At 48.2% G+C, this 21,796-nt stretch overlaps 11 non-coding genes across 11 annotated transcripts; all 11 read left to right on the top strand.

The window, feature by feature from the left end:
* The first annotated feature begins 1,215 nt into the window (after nucleotides 1-1,215).
* LOC142271070 (U2 spliceosomal RNA) lies at nucleotides 1,216-1,406 on the top strand. Its single transcript, XR_012736244.1, has one exon. It is a non-coding gene; the product is annotated as a U2 spliceosomal RNA (small nuclear RNA).
* Nucleotides 1,407-2,793: 1,387 nt separating this feature from the next.
* LOC142271069 (U2 spliceosomal RNA) lies at nucleotides 2,794-2,984 on the top strand. The gene has a single exon (XR_012736243.1). It is a non-coding gene; the product is annotated as a U2 spliceosomal RNA (small nuclear RNA).
* Nucleotides 2,985-4,371: 1,387 nt separating this feature from the next.
* Nucleotides 4,372-4,562, top strand: LOC142271067 (U2 spliceosomal RNA). The gene has a single exon (XR_012736242.1). It is a non-coding gene; the product is annotated as a U2 spliceosomal RNA (small nuclear RNA).
* A 1,387-nt stretch (nucleotides 4,563-5,949) lies between these two features.
* On the top strand, nucleotides 5,950-6,140 carry LOC142271066 (U2 spliceosomal RNA). The gene has a single exon (XR_012736241.1). It is a non-coding gene; the product is annotated as a U2 spliceosomal RNA (small nuclear RNA).
* A 1,387-nt stretch (nucleotides 6,141-7,527) lies between these two features.
* On the top strand, nucleotides 7,528-7,718 carry LOC142271064 (U2 spliceosomal RNA). The gene has a single exon (XR_012736239.1). It is a non-coding gene; the product is annotated as a U2 spliceosomal RNA (small nuclear RNA).
* Nucleotides 7,719-9,105: 1,387 nt separating this feature from the next.
* LOC142271063 (U2 spliceosomal RNA) lies at nucleotides 9,106-9,296 on the top strand. Its single transcript, XR_012736238.1, has one exon. It is a non-coding gene; the product is annotated as a U2 spliceosomal RNA (small nuclear RNA).
* Nucleotides 9,297-10,683: 1,387 nt separating this feature from the next.
* On the top strand, nucleotides 10,684-10,874 carry LOC142271062 (U2 spliceosomal RNA). The gene has a single exon (XR_012736237.1). It is a non-coding gene; the product is annotated as a U2 spliceosomal RNA (small nuclear RNA).
* Nucleotides 10,875-12,261: 1,387 nt separating this feature from the next.
* Nucleotides 12,262-12,452, top strand: LOC142271061 (U2 spliceosomal RNA). The gene has a single exon (XR_012736236.1). It is a non-coding gene; the product is annotated as a U2 spliceosomal RNA (small nuclear RNA).
* A 1,387-nt stretch (nucleotides 12,453-13,839) lies between these two features.
* Nucleotides 13,840-14,030, top strand: LOC142271060 (U2 spliceosomal RNA). Its single transcript, XR_012736235.1, has one exon. It is a non-coding gene; the product is annotated as a U2 spliceosomal RNA (small nuclear RNA).
* A 5,246-nt stretch (nucleotides 14,031-19,276) lies between these two features.
* Nucleotides 19,277-19,467, top strand: LOC142271059 (U2 spliceosomal RNA). The gene has a single exon (XR_012736234.1). It is a non-coding gene; the product is annotated as a U2 spliceosomal RNA (small nuclear RNA).
* Nucleotides 19,468-20,854: 1,387 nt separating this feature from the next.
* LOC142271058 (U2 spliceosomal RNA) lies at nucleotides 20,855-21,045 on the top strand. The gene has a single exon (XR_012736233.1). It is a non-coding gene; the product is annotated as a U2 spliceosomal RNA (small nuclear RNA).
* Nucleotides 21,046-21,796: the final 751 nt, after the last annotated feature.

Below are 21,796 nucleotides of genomic sequence, written 5' to 3'. Positions count from 1 at the left end.
AAATAGCAAACTCATCACCACTCAACCTGACCAACTCGGCTATGTCCCCGTGCTGCAGTTCTCTGTCTTATCTAGATCATTTGCAATTGAATGGAATAGATCCCTTTTGGACAAAGTGGATTCACCTGCTGCTGCAGTGACCACAGGTGTGATAACATCTAGAATTGGCATCTGGTGCGATCTCTCCGCTTCCACTCCAAAGAAAGTTACCTGTTTATTCCTATCATGCATTGGTTTTTGGGGTTTTCTTTGAGTAATGATGATCTCTTTAGTAGTCTGTTGGCGCCCTCTCCTGGAGGAATAGTTTGCTTGCTCTTGGACATTCTAAAAGAGAGGTCATGATAGACATTGAGCTTCTGAGCTCAATTGGGGACAGTCATGGGTGATGAATGTTTGCAACCTACTGCGAAGCCTCATACCGCAATATAAGGAACGTCAAATACTAAGAAAGGGCGGCCTATGAAAGAATTACTACTTTCAATAAGTACACTTAAACGGCTAATTGGGAATAGAAAAACTGTAAAAAGCCCTCTGAGAAAGCCCCCCTCTAACCTTTGATAGTAAGCTTTTCTGTAGTCTGCCTGTTGATGTATTTTCCGTTTGAACTGTGCACAACATGAAGAGACGGAACACTGGCGGCTTGTCACAATGCCCCCCGATGACATCACAATAGCGCTGCTGCCTAGAAAACAAGCTGCGCAGAAGAAGTTGTTCTTTGGGTGGGAGGGTGGGCTAGTGGAAGGAGGGGGCAATCTCTTTTTTTCCCGGGTGGTAGGGGGATGACAGGAGAAGGGAAGCGGGTGGTGAGAAAGGTACAGAGGGCAGGGTTTGGGGGCTGGGAAGGAAAGGGAAAAGATTAGGGTTTGGGGATGATGAAAGGGCTTTCTACGGGTAAGGATGGCAAAGGGTGGCAGTGACGGAAAGTCAGGCAACCTGTCCTGTCCGTCTTTTTGTATCGTGAATTGGAAAGACTGCAAGGGGGAGGGGAGTTGCTTGCGCCCTAAAGGAGGAGTTATTCAGATTCATTGCAGTGGGCGGCGGCTGCAAAACGCACCATTCTTCTTGTTTTGGCTCTGCAAAGCAGCCTTTTCAAGGGTTGGCTTGGGTGACAAAATGTCTTGTGTAGGCGTGGGTTTGTCTCCCTCTCGCTCTCTCTCCCTAAGATGTGTCCGGCATAGGCCAGGGTGCCACTCGAGGCCCAAACCAATTCTGGTTATCGCTTCTCGGCCTTTTGGCTAAGATCAAGTGTAGTATCTGTTCTTATCAGTTTAATATCTGATACGTCCCCTATCTGGGGACCATATATTAAATGGATTTTTAGAACAGGGAGATGGAAAAAGAGCTTGCTCTGTCCACTCCACGCATTGACCTGGTATTGCAGTACCTCCAGGAACGGTGCACCCCTTCTTAACCCAGTTTCCAAAAGCAGAACTCAATTCACCTGATTCATATTAGCCCGATTTAATGAATTGGAAGAAAGCATACGTCTTCATATGCACCTCAATTTGGCCCATTCACTTTTCACACTTCCTCCTTTTGTTTTTTATCTTTCACACTTTTGACTTTCTTTATTCATCCAAATAGCAAACTCATCACCACTCAACCTGACCAACTCGGCTATGTCCCCGTGCTGCAGTTCTCTGTCTTATCTAGATCATTTGCAATTGAATGGAATAGATCCCTTTTGGACAAAGTGGATTCACCTGCTGCTGCAGTGACCACAGGTGTGATAACATCTAGAATTGGCATCTGGTGCGATCTCTCCGCTTCCACTCCAAAGAAAGTTACCTGTTTATTCCTATCATGCATTGGTTTTTGGGGTTTTCTTTGAGTAATGATGATCTCTTTAGTAGTCTGTTGGCGCCCTCTCCTGGAGGAATAGTTTGCTTGCTCTTGGACATTCTAAAAGAGAGGTCATGATAGACATTGAGCTTCTGAGCTCAATTGGGGACAGTCATGGGTGATGAATGTTTGCAACCTACTGCGAAGCCTCATACCGCAATATAAGGAACGTCAAATACTAAGAAAGGGCGGCCTATGAAAGAATTACTACTTTCAATAAGTACACTTAAACGGCTAATTGGGAATAGAAAAACTGTAAAAAGCCCTCTGAGAAAGCCCCCCTCTAACCTTTGATAGTAAGCTTTTCTGTAGTCTGCCTGTTGATGTATTTTCCGTTTGAACTGTGCACAACATGAAGAGACGGAACACTGGCGGCTTGTCACAATGCCCCCCGATGACATCACAATAGCGCTGCTGCCTAGAAAACAAGCTGCGCAGAAGAAGTTGTTCTTTGGGTGGGAGGGTGGGCTAGTGGAAGGAGGGGGCAATCTCTTTTTTTCCCGGGTGGTAGGGGGATGACAGGAGAAGGGAAGCGGGTGGTGAGAAAGGTACAGAGGGCAGGGTTTGGGGGCTGGGAAGGAAAGGGAAAAGATTAGGGTTTGGGGATGATGAAAGGGCTTTCTACGGGTAAGGATGGCAAAGGGTGGCAGTGACGGAAAGTCAGGCAACCTGTCCTGTCCGTCTTTTTGTATCGTGAATTGGAAAGACTGCAAGGGGGAGGGGAGTTGCTTGCGCCCTAAAGGAGGAGTTATTCAGATTCATTGCAGTGGGCGGCGGCTGCAAAACGCACCATTCTTCTTGTTTTGGCTCTGCAAAGCAGCCTTTTCAAGGGTTGGCTTGGGTGACAAAATGTCTTGTGTAGGCGTGGGTTTGTCTCCCTCTCGCTCTCTCTCAGTAAGATGTGTCCGGCATAGGCCAGGGTGCCACTCGAGGCCCAAACCAATTCTGGTTATCGCTTCTCGGCCTTTTGGCTAAGATCAAGTGTAGTATCTGTTCTTATCAGTTTAATATCTGATACGTCCCCTATCTGGGGACCATATATTAAATGGATTTTTAGAACAGGGAGATGGAAAAAGAGCTTGCTCTGTCCACTCCACGCATTGACCTGGTATTGCAGTACCTCCAGGAACGGTGCACCCCTTCTTAACCCAGTTTCCAAAAGCAGAACTCAATTCACCTGATTCATATTAGCCCGATTTAATGAATTGGAAGAAAGCATACGTCTTCATATGCACCTCAATTTGGCCCATTCACTTTTCACACTTCCTCCTTTTGTTTTTTATCTTTCACACTTTTGACTTTCTTTATTCATCCAAATAGCAAACTCATCACCACTCAACCTGACCAACTCGGCTATGTCCCCGTGCTGCAGTTCTCTGTCTTATCTAGATCATTTGCAATTGAATGGAATAGATCCCTTTTGGACAAAGTGGATTCACCTGCTGCTGCAGTGACCACAGGTGTGATAACATCTAGAATTGGCATCTGGTGCGATCTCTCCGCTTCCACTCCAAAGAAAGTTACCTGTTTATTCCTATCATGCATTGGTTTTTGGGGTTTTCTTTGAGTAATGATGATCTCTTTAGTAGTCTGTTGGCGCCCTCTCCTGGAGGAATAGTTTGCTTGCTCTTGGACATTCTAAAAGAGAGGTCATGATAGACATTGAGCTTCTGAGCTCAATTGGGGACAGTCATGGGTGATGAATGTTTGCAACCTACTGCGAAGCCTCATACCGCAATATAAGGAACGTCAAATACTAAGAAAGGGCGGCCTATGAAAGAATTACTACTTTCAATAAGTACACTTAAACGGCTAATTGGGAATAGAAAAACTGTAAAAAGCCCTCTGAGAAAGCCCCCCTCTAACCTTTGATAGTAAGCTTTTCTGTAGTCTGCCTGTTGATGTATTTTCCGTTTGAACTGTGCACAACATGAAGAGACGGAACACTGGCGGCTTGTCACAATGCCCCCCGATGACATCACAATAGCGCTGCTGCCTAGAAAACAAGCTGCGCAGAAGAAGTTGTTCTTTGGGTGGGAGGGTGGGCTAGTGGAAGGAGGGGGCAATCTCTTTTTTTCCCGGGTGGTAGGGGGATGACAGGAGAAGGGAAGCGGGTGGTGAGAAAGGTACAGAGGGCAGGGTTTGGGGGCTGGGAAGGAAAGGGAAAAGATTAGGGTTTGGGGATGATGAAAGGGCTTTCTACGGGTAAGGATGGCAAAGGGTGGCAGTGACGGAAAGTCAGGCAACCTGTCCTGTCCGTCTTTTTGTATCGTGAATTGGAAAGACTGCAAGGGGGAGGGGAGTTGCTTGCGCCCTAAAGGAGGAGTTATTCAGATTCATTGCAGTGGGCGGCGGCTGCAAAACGCACCATTCTTCTTGTTTTGGCTCTGCAAAGCAGCCTTTTCAAGGGTTGGCTTGGGTGACAAAATGTCTTGTGTAGGCGTGGGTTTGTCTCCCTCTCGCTCTCTCTCCCTAAGATGTGTCCGGCATAGGCCAGGGTGCCACTCGAGGCCCAAACCAATTCTGGTTATCGCTTCTCGGCCTTTTGGCTAAGATCAAGTGTAGTATCTGTTCTTATCAGTTTAATATCTGATACGTCCCCTATCTGGGGACCATATATTAAATGGATTTTTAGAACAGGGAGATGGAAAAAGAGCTTGCTCTGTCCACTCCACGCATTGACCTGGTATTGCAGTACCTCCAGGAACGGTGCACCCCTTCTTAACCCAGTTTCCAAAAGCAGAACTCAATTCACCTGATTCATATTAGCCCGATTTAATGAATTGGAAGAAAGCATACGTCTTCATATGCACCTCAATTTGGCCCATTCACTTTTCACACTTCCTCCTTTTGTTTTTTATCTTTCACACTTTTGACTTTCTTTATTCATCCAAATAGCAAACTCATCACCACTCAACCTGACCAACTCGGCTATGTCCCCGTGCTGCAGTTCTCTGTCTTATCTAGATCATTTGCAATTGAATGGAATAGATCCCTTTTGGACAAAGTGGATTCACCTGCTGCTGCAGTGACCACAGGTGTGATAACATCTAGAATTGGCATCTGGTGCGATCTCTCCGCTTCCACTCCAAAGAAAGTTACCTGTTTATTCCTATCATGCATTGGTTTTTGGGGTTTTCTTTGAGTAATGATGATCTCTTTAGTAGTCTGTTGGCGCCCTCTCCTGGAGGAATAGTTTGCTTGCTCTTGGACATTCTAAAAGAGAGGTCATGATAGACATTGAGCTTCTGAGCTCAATTGGGGACAGTCATGGGTGATGAATGTTTGCAACCTACTGCGAAGCCTCATACCGCAATATAAGGAACGTCAAATACTAAGAAAGGGCGGCCTATGAAAGAATTACTACTTTCAATAAGTACACTTAAACGGCTAATTGGGAATAGAAAAACTGTAAAAAGCCCTCTGAGAAAGCCCCCCTCTAACCTTTGATAGTAAGCTTTTCTGTAGTCTGCCTGTTGATGTATTTTCCGTTTGAACTGTGCACAACATGAAGAGACGGAACACTGGCGGCTTGTCACAATGCCCCCCGATGACATCACAATAGCGCTGCTGCCTAGAAAACAAGCTGCGCAGAAGAAGTTGTTCTTTGGGTGGGAGGGTGGGCTAGTGGAAGGAGGGGGCAATCTCTTTTTTTCCCGGGTGGTAGGGGGATGACAGGAGAAGGGAAGCGGGTGGTGAGAAAGGTACAGAGGGCAGGGTTTGGGGGCTGGGAAGGAAAGGGAAAAGATTAGGGTTTGGGGATGATGAAAGGGCTTTCTACGGGTAAGGATGGCAAAGGGTGGCAGTGACGGAAAGTCAGGCAACCTGTCCTGTCCGTCTTTTTGTATCGTGAATTGGAAAGACTGCAAGGGGGAGGGGAGTTGCTTGCGCCCTAAAGGAGGAGTTATTCAGATTCATTGCAGTGGGCGGCGGCTGCAAAACGCACCATTCTTCTTGTTTTGGCTCTGCAAAGCAGCCTTTTCAAGGGTTGGCTTGGGTGACAAAATGTCTTGTGTAGGCGTGGGTTTGTCTCCCTCTCGCTCTCTCTCCCTAAGATGTGTCCGGCATAGGCCAGGGTGCCACTCGAGGCCCAAACCAATTCTGGTTATCGCTTCTCGGCCTTTTGGCTAAGATCAAGTGTAGTATCTGTTCTTATCAGTTTAATATCTGATACGTCCCCTATCTGGGGACCATATATTAAATGGATTTTTAGAACAGGGAGATGGAAAAAGAGCTTGCTCTGTCCACTCCACGCATTGACCTGGTATTGCAGTACCTCCAGGAACGGTGCACCCCTTCTTAACCCAGTTTCCAAAAGCAGAACTCAATTCACCTGATTCATATTAGCCCGATTTAATGAATTGGAAGAAAGCATACGTCTTCATATGCACCTCAATTTGGCCCATTCACTTTTCACACTTCCTCCTTTTGTTTTTTATCTTTCACACTTTTGACTTTCTTTATTCATCCAAATAGCAAACTCATCACCACTCAACCTGACCAACTCGGCTATGTCCCCGTGCTGCAGTTCTCTGTCTTATCTAGATCATTTGCAATTGAATGGAATAGATCCCTTTTGGACAAAGTGGATTCACCTGCTGCTGCAGTGACCACAGGTGTGATAACATCTAGAATTGGCATCTGGTGCGATCTCTCCGCTTCCACTCCAAAGAAAGTTACCTGTTTATTCCTATCATGCATTGGTTTTTGGGGTTTTCTTTGAGTAATGATGATCTCTTTAGTAGTCTGTTGGCGCCCTCTCCTGGAGGAATAGTTTGCTTGCTCTTGGACATTCTAAAAGAGAGGTCATGATAGACATTGAGCTTCTGAGCTCAATTGGGGACAGTCATGGGTGATGAATGTTTGCAACCTACTGCGAAGCCTCATACCGCAATATAAGGAACGTCAAATACTAAGAAAGGGCGGCCTATGAAAGAATTACTACTTTCAATAAGTACACTTAAACGGCTAATTGGGAATAGAAAAACTGTAAAAAGCCCTCTGAGAAAGCCCCCCTCTAACCTTTGATAGTAAGCTTTTCTGTAGTCTGCCTGTTGATGTATTTTCCGTTTGAACTGTGCACAACATGAAGAGACGGAACACTGGCGGCTTGTCACAATGCCCCCCGATGACATCACAATAGCGCTGCTGCCTAGAAAACAAGCTGCGCAGAAGAAGTTGTTCTTTGGGTGGGAGGGTGGGCTAGTGGAAGGAGGGGGCAATCTCTTTTTTTCCCGGGTGGTAGGGGGATGACAGGAGAAGGGAAGCGGGTGGTGAGAAAGGTACAGAGGGCAGGGTTTGGGGGCTGGGAAGGAAAGGGAAAAGATTAGGGTTTGGGGATGATGAAAGGGCTTTCTACGGGTAAGGATGGCAAAGGGTGGCAGTGACGGAAAGTCAGGCAACCTGTCCTGTCCGTCTTTTTGTATCGTGAATTGGAAAGACTGCAAGGGGGAGGGGAGTTGCTTGCGCCCTAAAGGAGGAGTTATTCAGATTCATTGCAGTGGGCGGCGGCTGCAAAACGCACCATTCTTCTTGTTTTGGCTCTGCAAAGCAGCCTTTTCAAGGGTTGGCTTGGGTGACAAAATGTCTTGTGTAGGCGTGGGTTTGTCTCCCTCTCGCTCTCTCTCCCTAAGATGTGTCCGGCATAGGCCAGGGTGCCACTCGAGGCCCAAACCAATTCTGGTTATCGCTTCTCGGCCTTTTGGCTAAGATCAAGTGTAGTATCTGTTCTTATCAGTTTAATATCTGATACGTCCCCTATCTGGGGACCATATATTAAATGGATTTTTAGAACAGGGAGATGGAAAAAGAGCTTGCTCTGTCCACTCCACGCATTGACCTGGTATTGCAGTACCTCCAGGAACGGTGCACCCCTTCTTAACCCAGTTTCCAAAAGCAGAACTCAATTCACCTGATTCATATTAGCCCGATTTAATGAATTGGAAGAAAGCATACGTCTTCATATGCACCTCAATTTGGCCCATTCACTTTTCACACTTCCTCCTTTTGTTTTTTATCTTTCACACTTTTGACTTTCTTTATTCATCCAAATAGCAAACTCATCACCACTCAACCTGACCAACTCGGCTATGTCCCCGTGCTGCAGTTCTCTGTCTTATCTAGATCATTTGCAATTGAATGGAATAGATCCCTTTTGGACAAAGTGGATTCACCTGCTGCTGCAGTGACCACAGGTGTGATAACATCTAGAATTGGCATCTGGTGCGATCTCTCCGCTTCCACTCCAAAGAAAGTTACCTGTTTATTCCTATCATGCATTGGTTTTTGGGGTTTTCTTTGAGTAATGATGATCTCTTTAGTAGTCTGTTGGCGCCCTCTCCTGGAGGAATAGTTTGCTTGCTCTTGGACATTCTAAAAGAGAGGTCATGATAGACATTGAGCTTCTGAGCTCAATTGGGGACAGTCATGGGTGATGAATGTTTGCAACCTACTGCGAAGCCTCATACCGCAATATAAGGAACGTCAAATACTAAGAAAGGGCGGCCTATGAAAGAATTACTACTTTCAATAAGTACACTTAAACGGCTAATTGGGAATAGAAAAACTGTAAAAAGCCCTCTGAGAAAGCCCCCCTCTAACCTTTGATAGTAAGCTTTTCTGTAGTCTGCCTGTTGATGTATTTTCCGTTTGAACTGTGCACAACATGAAGAGACGGAACACTGGCGGCTTGTCACAATGCCCCCCGATGACATCACAATAGCGCTGCTGCCTAGAAAACAAGCTGCGCAGAAGAAGTTGTTCTTTGGGTGGGAGGGTGGGCTAGTGGAAGGAGGGGGCAATCTCTTTTTTTCCCGGGTGGTAGGGGGATGACAGGAGAAGGGAAGCGGGTGGTGAGAAAGGTACAGAGGGCAGGGTTTGGGGGCTGGGAAGGAAAGGGAAAAGATTAGGGTTTGGGGATGATGAAAGGGCTTTCTACGGGTAAGGATGGCAAAGGGTGGCAGTGACGGAAAGTCAGGCAACCTGTCCTGTCCGTCTTTTTGTATCGTGAATTGGAAAGACTGCAAGGGGGAGGGGAGTTGCTTGCGCCCTAAAGGAGGAGTTATTCAGATTCATTGCAGTGGGCGGCGGCTGCAAAACGCACCATTCTTCTTGTTTTGGCTCTGCAAAGCAGCCTTTTCAAGGGTTGGCTTGGGTGACAAAATGTCTTGTGTAGGCGTGGGTTTGTCTCCCTCTCGCTCTCTCTCCCTAAGATGTGTCCGGCATAGGCCAGGGTGCCACTCGAGGCCCAAACCAATTCTGGTTATCGCTTCTCGGCCTTTTGGCTAAGATCAAGTGTAGTATCTGTTCTTATCAGTTTAATATCTGATACGTCCCCTATCTGGGGACCATATATTAAATGGATTTTTAGAACAGGGAGATGGAAAAAGAGCTTGCTCTGTCCACTCCACGCATTGACCTGGTATTGCAGTACCTCCAGGAACGGTGCACCCCTTCTTAACCCAGTTTCCAAAAGCAGAACTCAATTCACCTGATTCATATTAGCCCGATTTAATGAATTGGAAGAAAGCATACGTCTTCATATGCACCTCAATTTGGCCCATTCACTTTTCACACTTCCTCCTTTTGTTTTTTATCTTTCACACTTTTGACTTTCTTTATTCATCCAAATAGCAAACTCATCACCACTCAACCTGACCAACTCGGCTATGTCCCCGTGCTGCAGTTCTCTGTCTTATCTAGATCATTTGCAATTGAATGGAATAGATCCCTTTTGGACAAAGTGGATTCACCTGCTGCTGCAGTGACCACAGGTGTGATAACATCTAGAATTGGCATCTGGTGCGATCTCTCCGCTTCCACTCCAAAGAAAGTTACCTGTTTATTCCTATCATGCATTGGTTTTTGGGGTTTTCTTTGAGTAATGATGATCTCTTTAGTAGTCTGTTGGCGCCCTCTCCTGGAGGAATAGTTTGCTTGCTCTTGGACATTCTAAAAGAGAGGTCATGATAGACATTGAGCTTCTGAGCTCAATTGGGGACAGTCATGGGTGATGAATGTTTGCAACCTACTGCGAAGCCTCATACCGCAATATAAGGAACGTCAAATACTAAGAAAGGGCGGCCTATGAAAGAATTACTACTTTCAATAAGTACACTTAAACGGCTAATTGGGAATAGAAAAACTGTAAAAAGCCCTCTGAGAAAGCCCCCCTCTAACCTTTGATAGTAAGCTTTTCTGTAGTCTGCCTGTTGATGTATTTTCCGTTTGAACTGTGCACAACATGAAGAGACGGAACACTGGCGGCTTGTCACAATGCCCCCCGATGACATCACAATAGCGCTGCTGCCTAGAAAACAAGCTGCGCAGAAGAAGTTGTTCTTTGGGTGGGAGGGTGGGCTAGTGGAAGGAGGGGGCAATCTCTTTTTTTCCCGGGTGGTAGGGGGATGACAGGAGAAGGGAAGCGGGTGGTGAGAAAGGTACAGAGGGCAGGGTTTGGGGGCTGGGAAGGAAAGGGAAAAGATTAGGGTTTGGGGATGATGAAAGGGCTTTCTACGGGTAAGGATGGCAAAGGGTGGCAGTGACGGAAAGTCAGGCAACCTGTCCTGTCCGTCTTTTTGTATCGTGAATTGGAAAGACTGCAAGGGGGAGGGGAGTTGCTTGCGCCCTAAAGGAGGAGTTATTCAGATTCATTGCAGTGGGCGGCGGCTGCAAAACGCACCATTCTTCTTGTTTTGGCTCTGCAAAGCAGCCTTTTCAAGGGTTGGCTTGGGTGACAAAATGTCTTGTGTAGGCGTGGGTTTGTCTCCCTCTCGCTCTCTCTCCCTAAGATGTGTCCGGCATAGGCCAGGGTGCCACTCGAGGCCCAAACCAATTCTGGTTATCGCTTCTCGGCCTTTTGGCTAAGATCAAGTGTAGTATCTGTTCTTATCAGTTTAATATCTGATACGTCCCCTATCTGGGGACCATATATTAAATGGATTTTTAGAACAGGGAGATGGAAAAAGAGCTTGCTCTGTCCACTCCACGCATTGACCTGGTATTGCAGTACCTCCAGGAACGGTGCACCCCTTCTTAACCCAGTTTCCAAAAGCAGAACTCAATTCACCTGATTCATATTAGCCCGATTTAATGAATTGGAAGAAAGCATACGTCTTCATATGCACCTCAATTTGGCCCATTCACTTTTCACACTTCCTCCTTTTGTTTTTTATCTTTCACACTTTTGACTTTCTTTATTCATCCAAATAGCAAACTCATCACCACTCAACCTGACCAACTCGGCTATGTCCCCGTGCTGCAGTTCTCTGTCTTATCTAGATCATTTGCAATTGAATGGAATAGATCCCTTTTGGACAAAGTGGATTCACCTGCTGCTGCAGTGACCACAGGTGTGATAACATCTAGAATTGGCATCTGGTGCGATCTCTCCGCTTCCACTCCAAAGAAAGTTACCTGTTTATTCCTATCATGCATTGGTTTTTGGGGTTTTCTTTGAGTAATGATGATCTCTTTAGTAGTCTGTTGGCGCCCTCTCCTGGAGGAATAGTTTGCTTGCTCTTGGACATTCTAAAAGAGAGGTCATGATAGACATTGAGCTTCTGAGCTCAATTGGGGACAGTCATGGGTGATGAATGTTTGCAACCTACTGCGAAGCCTCATACCGCAATATAAGGAACGTCAAATACTAAGAAAGGGCGGCCTATGAAAGAATTACTACTTTCAATAAGTACACTTAAACGGCTAATTGGGAATAGAAAAACTGTAAAAAGCCCTCTGAGAAAGCCCCCCTCTAACCTTTGATAGTAAGCTTTTCTGTAGTCTGCCTGTTGATGTATTTTCCGTTTGAACTGTGCACAACATGAAGAGACGGAACACTGGCGGCTTGTCACAATGCCCCCCGATGACATCACAATAGCGCTGCTGCCTAGAAAACAAGCTGCGCAGAAGAAGTTGTTCTTTGGGTGGGAGGGTGGGCTAGTGGAAGGAGGGGGCAATCTCTTTTTTTCCCGGGTGGTAGGGGGATGACAGGAGAAGGGAAGCGGGTGGTGAGAAAGGTACAGAGGGCAGGGTTTGGGGGCTGGGAAGGAAAGGGAAAAGATTAGGGTTTGGGGATGATGAAAGGGCTTTCTACGGGTAAGGATGGCAAAGGGTGGCAGTGACGGAAAGTCAGGCAACCTGTCCTGTCCGTCTTTTTGTATCGTGAATTGGAAAGACTGCAAGGGGGAGGGGAGTTGCTTGCGCCCTAAAGGAGGAGTTATTCAGATTCATTGCAGTGGGCGGCGGCTGCAAAACGCACCATTCTTCTTGTTTTGGCTCTGCAAAGCAGCCTTTTCAAGGGTTGGCTTGGGTGACAAAATGTCTTGTGTAGGCGTGGGTTTGTCTCCCTCTCGCTCTCTCTCCCTAAGATGTGTCCGGCATAGGCCAGGGTGCCACTCGAGGCCCAAACCAATTCTGGTTATCGCTTCTCGGCCTTTTGGCTAAGATCAAGTGTAGTATCTGTTCTTATCAGTTTAATATCTGATACGTCCCCTATCTGGGGACCATATATTAAATGGATTTTTAGAACAGGGAGATGGAAAAAGAGCTTGCTCTGTCCACTCCACGCATTGACCTGGTATTGCAGTACCTCCAGGAACGGTGCACCCCTTCTTAACCCAGTTTCCAAAAGCAGAACTCAATTCACCTGATTCATATTAGCCCGATTTAATGAATTGGAAGAAAGCATACGTCTTCATATGCACCTCAATTTGGCCCATTCACTTTTCACACTTCCTCCTTTTGTTTTTTATCTTTCACACTTTTGACTTTCTTTATTCATCCAAATAGCAAACTCATCACCACTCAACCTGACCAACTCGGCTATGTCCCCGTGCTGCAGTTCTCTGTCTTATCTAGATCATTTGCAATTGAATGGAATAGATCCCTTTTGGACAAAGTGGATTCACCTGCTGCTGCAGTGACCACAGGTGTGATAACATCTAGAATTGGCATCTGGTGCGATCTCTCCGCTTCCACTCCAAAGAAAGTTACCTGTTTATTCCTATCATGCATTGGTTTTTGGGGTTTTCTTTGAGTAATGATGATCTCTTTAGTAGTCTGTTGGCGCCCTCTCCTGGAGGAATAGTTTGCTTGCTCTTGGACATTCTAAAAGAGAGGTCATGATAGACATTGAGCTTCTGAGCTCAATTGGGGACAGTCATGGGTGATGAATGTTTGCAACCTACTGCGAAGCCTCATACCGCAATATAAGGAACGTCAAATACTAAGAAAGGGCGGCCTATGAAAGAATTACTACTTTCAATAAGTACACTTAAACGGCTAATTGGGAATAGAAAAACTGTAAAAAGCCCTCTGAGAAAGCCCCCCTCTAACCTTTGATAGTAAGCTTTTCTGTAGTCTGCCTGTTGATGTATTTTCCGTTTGAACTGTGCACAACATGAAGAGACGGAACACTGGCGGCTTGTCACAATGCCCCCCGATGACATCACAATAGCGCTGCTGCCTAGAAAACAAGCTGCGCAGAAGAAGTTGTTCTTTGGGTGGGAGGGTGGGCTAGTGGAAGGAGGGGGCAATCTCTTTTTTTCCCGGGTGGTAGGGGGATGACAGGAGAAGGGAAGCGGGTGGTGAGAAAGGTACAGAGGGCAGGGTTTGGGGGCTGGGAAGGAAAGGGAAAAGATTAGGGTTTGGGGATGATGAAAGGGCTTTCTACGGGTAAGGATGGCAAAGGGTGGCAGTGACGGAAAGTCAGGCAACCTGTCCTGTCCGTCTTTTTGTATCGTGAATTGGAAAGACTGCAAGGGGGAGGGGAGTTGCTTGCGCCCTAAAGGAGGAGTTATTCAGATTCATTGCAGTGGGCGGCGGCTGCAAAACGCACCATTCTTCTTGTTTTGGCTCTGCAAAGCAGCCTTTTCAAGGGTTGGCTTGGGTGACAAAATGTCTTGTGTAGGCGTGGGTTTGTCTCCCTCTCGCTCTCTCTCCCTAAGATGTGTCCGGCATAGGCCAGGGTGCCACTCGAGGCCCAAACCAATTCTGGTTATCGCTTCTCGGCCTTTTGGCTAAGATCAAGTGTAGTATCTGTTCTTATCAGTTTAATATCTGATACGTCCCCTATCTGGGGACCATATATTAAATGGATTTTTAGAACAGGGAGATGGAAAAAGAGCTTGCTCTGTCCACTCCACGCATTGACCTGGTATTGCAGTACCTCCAGGAACGGTGCACCCCTTCTTAACCCAGTTTCCAAAAGCAGAACTCAATTCACCTGATTCATATTAGCCCGATTTAATGAATTGGAAGAAAGCATACGTCTTCATATGCACCTCAATTTGGCCCATTCACTTTTCACACTTCCTCCTTTTGTTTTTTATCTTTCACACTTTTGACTTTCTTTATTCATCCAAATAGCAAACTCATCACCACTCAACCTGACCAACTCGGCTATGTCCCCGTGCTGCAGTTCTCTGTCTTATCTAGATCATTTGCAATTGAATGGAATAGATCCCTTTTGGACAAAGTGGATTCACCTGCTGCTGCAGTGACCACAGGTGTGATAACATCTAGAATTGGCATCTGGTGCGATCTCTCCGCTTCCACTCCAAAGAAAGTTACCTGTTTATTCCTATCATGCATTGGTTTTTGGGGTTTTCTTTGAGTAATGATGATCTCTTTAGTAGTCTGTTGGCGCCCTCTCCTGGAGGAATAGTTTGCTTGCTCTTGGACATTCTAAAAGAGAGGTCATGATAGACATTGAGCTTCTGAGCTCAATTGGGGACAGTCATGGGTGATGAATGTTTGCAACCTACTGCGAAGCCTCATACCGCAATATAAGGAACGTCAAATACTAAGAAAGGGCGGCCTATGAAAGAATTACTACTTTCAATAAGTACACTTGAAGTGACCAGGCAGGGAGGCCTCTGGCTGTGTAGTCGTGGCAGCACTATGGTGCAGGCACATCCCTGTCTTCATCACTTCTTTAGGAATAAAACAGTGTGTGTCAGTGTCTTCGTTCTCCATTACACAAATAGACTTCAGGCAAGAGTTGAATGCAATAAAAGAGAACATTTATTCAGCACAGTCCAATAATCCGGACAGCAGACAGTAAAGAAGCAGGCAGTTGCAGACTTTCAGTGGAGCTGGGGACACCCTGACCAAACGCCACCTCGGGTGGGGATATGCCCTCCGTACTCTACTTCCTTCGGGCACCCACGATTCAGCCAAGCATACACCGGACCCACACCGGCAGAATAGGCTCTGAGGTTGCGTCCACCTCCTTATCTCCGGTGTCCCGTGCTGTTTCGCTCACACTCTGCCCAAGTGCACACACTGCTGTCCCGGATCTCACAGCTTGACAGACACTCCGGTAAAAGCCACTCCGGTCAGCGGATCACGGCAATATTAGTGGAGCTGGGGACACTCTGACCAGACGTCACCTCGGGTGGGGATATGCCCTCCGTACTCTACTTCCTTCGGGCACCCACTATTCAGCCAAGCATACACCGGACCCACACCGGCAGAATAGGCTCTGAGGTTACGTCCACCTCCTCCTCTCCGGTGTCCCTTGATGGTCCGCTCACACTATCGCACTTGCCGCTGCAGATGCTCGCACTCCGCTGACCCGGATCTCTCTACCCCACACACATTCAGACCTAGCCTAGATATCCGGCCGACTCCTCCTCCCCGGTGGCAACAGCCGTCCCACCCGGCCACTAGGGGGTGCCCTAACACATCACATAAAAACATATAATTCAACACTTTTAATAATCACAATGCCGGGTAACTATGTTAAACTAGTAGGGGGTAGGCCCACCCACTACATGCCTCCCCTCTTAAAATCCGAGCCTCCCGGCAAGGCTCTTAAACACATAAAAACATAAACACATAAAAACCTTTTCGGTTCAGTCCTCAACAGCGGCACCAGTTCAGCGGCGCTCCCGGTCTTAAGGGGCGCTTGATGGCGCAGCAGCGCTCCCGGTCTCTGGATAGCGCCCGGAGGCTCAACAGCGCTCCCGGTCTTAGATGTGCGCCCGGAGGCTTCAATAGCGCTCCCGGTCTTTGCTGAAGGTGCCCGGAGGCTTCAATAGCGCTCCCGGTCTTTGCTGAAGGTGCCCGGAGGCTTCAATAGCGCTCCCGGTCTTTGCTGAAGGGCAACAGGCCCGTGAAACTTTCCAACAAAAACAACTTTCTGCCGGTTTACAACCATCCCGGTCTTTACAGGTGCTGGAGCGAACAGCTTACTCTGGGGGCCAGGCCCTCTTCCACTCTTCCGCTTGAGCCTGGATATAGGCCCCCAGAGTTTGTCCTGGCTGGCGGCGGATCCGCCTGAAAGACACCGGAGCGTAGCACGGCTCCTCCGGCACAGCTGCTGCCGCACCTCTTGGTGGTGATGGCGTCTCCGCCCGGGACGGTGGTGGTGCGGCGGGCGACGCGTCCAGCATGAAAACTGGCCGGTTGTTGACATTTTGCGTCACCGCCACCACAGTTGGGAGCCTCTCCGGATCGAGGGCTGGCTCTGCCTCTGCTTCCGGGGCAGCCGTCGGTACGCGCCGGGGTTGAGGAGGCGCGGCCGGTCTGGTACGGCTCTGTCGTCGCTCTTGCTGCTCCTCCCACGCAATCTCCTCCTGCCACTGCTCCGCTTCCCGGGTGGTGGGCATGCGGGAAACACACACCGCAAATAGACCGCGGCTGCCTTTGTCCGGCAAGAAGCTGACTTTCTCGCCCGGCCACAGGGTATGGAGTCGCTTGGGGAGTCCTTCTACATCCAGGTGAACTCGGTTGTAAAAGTAGTCATCCCCGGTCTCTACTTCACGGATGAATCCATACCCCTCCTGCTGGTTGAATTTAACAACCACCCCGGTCACGAACTGTTGGGCCAGATCTTCTCCACCGGGCCCGGACAGCATTTCCCGGACTATGGTCTCAGCCAGGAGTCGTTCCCGGACGGGATCAGGCTTCGGGGGCGGAACACTGGGACGCGCCCTCTCCGGCGGGGCGATGACTGGGTCCCAGAAGAAGCCCAGGTGGTCCTCCTCTAGACGCTCGGCTAACTCCTCGGCTGACTCCGGCACCGGGACAAATGGTGTGGCGGCGGCATTAAGCTGCGGGGTGTCCCAAGGGAAAACAGCAACCCCTGGACGGCTTGGCATGGGCGGGGTAGCATAGGTCGCCTTCACTTCCGTAATGGTGCTCCCGGTTTGAGCGTCCCACGAGGTCTTCCAAGAGACCTTGTCCGGTCTTGTAGAGCCTCCCGGCCCAATGGGGAGATCCGCTATCGCGGCCTCGTTAGCAGGGGCGAACCGGGGTCGGCCTCGGCCAAGGCTGATGAGGGCCATGGTCGTCGCCAACTCCGCAGGTTGCCCAAAGTTCTCCATCTCGATAATCACTGGTAATGGCGGTGATGTCGACGCTGAGACTGGAGGAAGTGGAGGCGGGTCTTCGTTTCCCGCTTTTGAACAAACTCCACCCCCAGCCTTGCGCATTATCTCGACTCCTCCGCCGAGGTACTTCTTTTTCTTCTTCTTAGTCTTCAATGCCCTGGAGCTGGCGCCTCCCCTCTTTGGGCGGAGTACTCTGTCCTTTTTCTTCGGCGCCGGCCAGCTCCAGGCTCTTCTTTCGGCGCCAATTTTGCGCGCGCTTTCTTCCTCACAGATAACGGCCTCCTTGCCGCCATCTTGTACCCGGTCCAACGCCTTGGGCACTTCTTCCTCCCACCATGGGACTGGAAATCTTCTTTCATCGTCCGAATTCCGTGCTTCAGGCACTACTTGGTCTTCAGACTCCTGGTTCTCCGGCAAGGGACTTGAATCCTGCCGACTACGCCACATGAAGTGACCAGGCAGGGAGGCCTCTGGCTGTGTAGTCGTGGCAGCACTATGGTGCAGGCACATCCCTGTCTTCATCACTTCTTTAGGAATAAAACAGTGTGTGTCAGTGTCTTCGTTCTCCATTACACAAATAGACTTCAGGCAAGAGTTGAATGCAATAAAAGAGAACATTTATTCAGCACAGTCCAATAATCCGGACAGCAGACAGTAAAGAAGCAGGCAGTTGCAGACTTTCAGTGGAGCTGGGGACACCCTGACCAAACGCCACCTCGGGTGGGGATATGCCCTCCGTACTCTACTTCCTTCGGGCACCCACGATTCAGCCAAGCATACACCGGACCCACACCGGCAGAATAGGCTCTGAGGTTGCGTCCACCTCCTTATCTCCGGTGTCCCGTGCTGTTTCGCTCACACTCTGCCCAAGTGCACACACTGCTGTCCCGGATCTCACAGCTTGACAGACACTCCGGTAAAAGCCACTCCGGTCAGCGGATCACGGCAATATTAGTGGAGCTGGGGACACTCTGACCAGACGTCACCTCGGGTGGGGATATGCCCTCCGTACTCTACTTCCTTCGGGCACCCACTATTCAGCCAAGCATACACCGGACCCACACCGGCAGAATAGGCTCTGAGGTTACGTCCACCTCCTCCTCTCCGGTGTCCCTTGATGGTCCGCTCACACTATCGCACTTGCCGCTGCAGATGCTCGCACTCCGCTGACCCGGATCTCTCTACCCCACACACATTCAGACCTAGCCTAGATATCCGGCCGACTCCTCCTCCCCGGTGGCAACAGCCGTCCCACCCGGCCACTAGGGGGTGCCCTAACACATCACATAAAAACATATAATTCAACACTTTTAATAATCACAATGCCGGGTAACTATGTTAAACTAGTAGGGGGTAGGCCCACCCACTACACACTTAAACGGCTAATTGGGAATAGAAAAACTGTAAAAAGCCCTCTGAGAAAGCCCCCCTCTAACCTTTGATAGTAAGCTTTTCTGTAGTCTGCCTGTTGATGTATTTTCCGTTTGAACTGTGCACAACATGAAGAGACGGAACACTGGCGGCTTGTCACAATGCCCCCCGATGACATCACAATAGCGCTGCTGCCTAGAAAACAAGCTGCGCAGAAGAAGTTGTTCTTTGGGTGGGAGGGTGGGCTAGTGGAAGGAGGGGGCAATCTCTTTTTTTCCCGGGTGGTAGGGGGATGACAGGAGAAGGGAAGCGGGTGGTGAGAAAGGTACAGAGGGCAGGGTTTGGGGGCTGGGAAGGAAAGGGAAAAGATTAGGGTTTGGGGATGATGAAAGGGCTTTCTACGGGTAAGGATGGCAAAGGGTGGCAGTGACGGAAAGTCAGGCAACCTGTCCTGTCCGTCTTTTTGTATCGTGAATTGGAAAGACTGCAAGGGGGAGGGGAGTTGCTTGCGCCCTAAAGGAGGAGTTATTCAGATTCATTGCAGTGGGCGGCGGCTGCAAAACGCACCATTCTTCTTGTTTTGGCTCTGCAAAGCAGCCTTTTCAAGGGTTGGCTTGGGTGACAAAATGTCTTGTGTAGGCGTGGGTTTGTCTCCCTCTCGCTCTCTCTCCCTAAGATGTGTCCGGCATAGGCCAGGGTGCCACTCGAGGCCCAAACCAATTCTGGTTATCGCTTCTCGGCCTTTTGGCTAAGATCAAGTGTAGTATCTGTTCTTATCAGTTTAATATCTGATACGTCCCCTATCTGGGGACCATATATTAAATGGATTTTTAGAACAGGGAGATGGAAAAAGAGCTTGCTCTGTCCACTCCACGCATTGACCTGGTATTGCAGTACCTCCAGGAACGGTGCACCCCTTCTTAACCCAGTTTCCAAAAGCAGAACTCAATTCACCTGATTCATATTAGCCCGATTTAATGAATTGGAAGAAAGCATACGTCTTCATATGCACCTCAATTTGGCCCATTCACTTTTCACACTTCCTCCTTTTGTTTTTTATCTTTCACACTTTTGACTTTCTTTATTCATCCAAATAGCAAACTCATCACCACTCAACCTGACCAACTCGGCTATGTCCCCGTGCTGCAGTTCTCTGTCTTATCTAGATCATTTGCAATTGAATGGAATAGATCCCTTTTGGACAAAGTGGATTCACCTGCTGCTGCAGTGACCACAGGTGTGATAACATCTAGAATTGGCATCTGGTGCGATCTCTCCGCTTCCACTCCAAAGAAAGTTACCTGTTTATTCCTATCATGCATTGGTTTTTGGGGTTTTCTTTGAGTAATGATGATCTCTTTAGTAGTCTGTTGGCGCCCTCTCCTGGAGGAATAGTTTGCTTGCTCTTGGACATTCTAAAAGAGAGGTCATGATAGACATTGAGCTTCTGAGCTCAATTGGGGACAGTCATGGGTGATGAATGTTTGCAACCTACTGCGAAGCCTCATACCGCAATATAAGGAACGTCAAATACTAAGAAAGGGCGGCCTATGAAAGAATTACTACTTTCAATAAGTACACTTAAACGGCTAATTGGGAATAGAAAAACTGTAAAAAGCCCTCTGAGAAAGCCCCCCTCTAACCTTTGATAGTAAGCTTTTCTGTAGTCTGCCTGTTGATGTATTTTCCGTTTGAACTGTGCACAACATGAAGAGACGGAACACTGGCGGCTTGTCACAATGCCCCCCGATGACATCACAATAGCGCTGCTGCCTAGAAAACAAGCTGCGCAGAAGAAGTTGTTCTTTGGGTGGGAGGGTGGGCTAGTGGAAGGAGGGGGCAATCTCTTTTTTTCCCGGGTGGTAGGGGGATGACAGGAGAAGGGAAGCGGGTGGTGAGAAAGGTACAGAGGGCAGGGTTTGGGGGCTGGGAAGGAAAGGGAAAAGATTAGGGTTTGGGGATGATGAAAGGGCTTTCTACGGGTAAGGATGGCAAAGGGTGGCAGTGACGGAAAGTCAGGCAACCTGTCCTGTCCGTCTTTTTGTATCGTGAATTGGAAAGACTGCAAGGGGGAGGGGAGTTGCTTGCGCCCTAAAGGAGGAGTTATTCAGATTCATTGCAGTGGGCGGCGGCTGCAAAACGCACCATTCTTCTTGTTTTGGCTCTGCAAAGCAGCCTTTTCAAGGGTTGGCTTGGGTGACAAAATGTCTTGTGTAGGCGTGGGTTTGTCTCCCTCTCGCTCTCTCTCCCTAAGATGTGTCCGGCATAGGCCAGGGTGCCACTCGAGGCCCAAACCAATTCTGGTTATCGCTTCTCGGCCTTTTGGCTAAGATCAAGTGTAGTATCTGTTCTTATCAGTTTAATATCTGATACGTCCCCTATCTGGGGACCATATATTAAATGGATTTTTAGAACAGGGAGATGGAAAAAGAGCTTGCTCTGTCCACTCCACGCATTGACCTGGTATTGCAGTACCTCCAGGAACGGTGCACCCCTTCTTAACCCAGTTTCCAAAAGCAGAACTCAATTCACCTGATTCATATTAGCCCGATTTAATGAATTGGAAGAAAGCATACGTCTTCATATGCACCTCAATTTGGCCCATTCACTTTTCACACTTCCTCCTTTTGTTTTTTATCTTTCACACTTTTGACTTTCTTTATTCATCCAAATAGCAAACTCATCACCACTCAACCTGACCAACTCGGCTATGTCCCCGTGCTGCAGTTCTCTGTCTTATCTAGATCATTTGCAATTGAATGGAATAGATCCCTTTTGGACAAAGTGGATTCACCTGCTGCTGCAGTGACCACAGGTGTGATAACATCTAGAATTGGCATCTGGTGCGATCTCTCCGCTTCCACTCCAAAGAAAGTTACCTGTTTATTCCTATCATGCATTGGTTTTTGGGGTTTTCTTTGAGTAATGATGATCTCTTTAGTAGTCTGTTGGCGCCCTCTCCTGGAGGAATAGTTTGCTTGCTCTTGGACATTCTAAAAGAGAGGTCATGATAGACATTGAGCTTCTGAGCTCAATTGGGGACAGTCATGGGTGATGAATGTTTGCAACCTACTGCGAAGCCTCATACCGCAATATAAGGAACGTCAAATACTAAGAAAGGGCGGCCTATGAAAGAATTACTACTTTCAATAAGTACACTTAAACGGCTAATTGGGAATAGAAAAACTGTAAAAAGCCCTCTGAGAAAGCCCCCCTCTAACCTTTGATAGTAAGCTTTTCTGTAGTCT

This window comes from Anomaloglossus baeobatrachus, unplaced genomic scaffold (genome assembly GCF_048569485.1).
Source record: "Anomaloglossus baeobatrachus isolate aAnoBae1 unplaced genomic scaffold, aAnoBae1.hap1 Scaffold_3347, whole genome shotgun sequence".
Classification (NCBI taxonomy): domain Eukaryota; kingdom Metazoa; phylum Chordata; class Amphibia; order Anura; family Aromobatidae; genus Anomaloglossus; species Anomaloglossus baeobatrachus.
The sequence above is the reverse complement of the archived record's forward strand: the minus strand, read 5'-3'. Positions and strand labels throughout refer to the sequence as shown.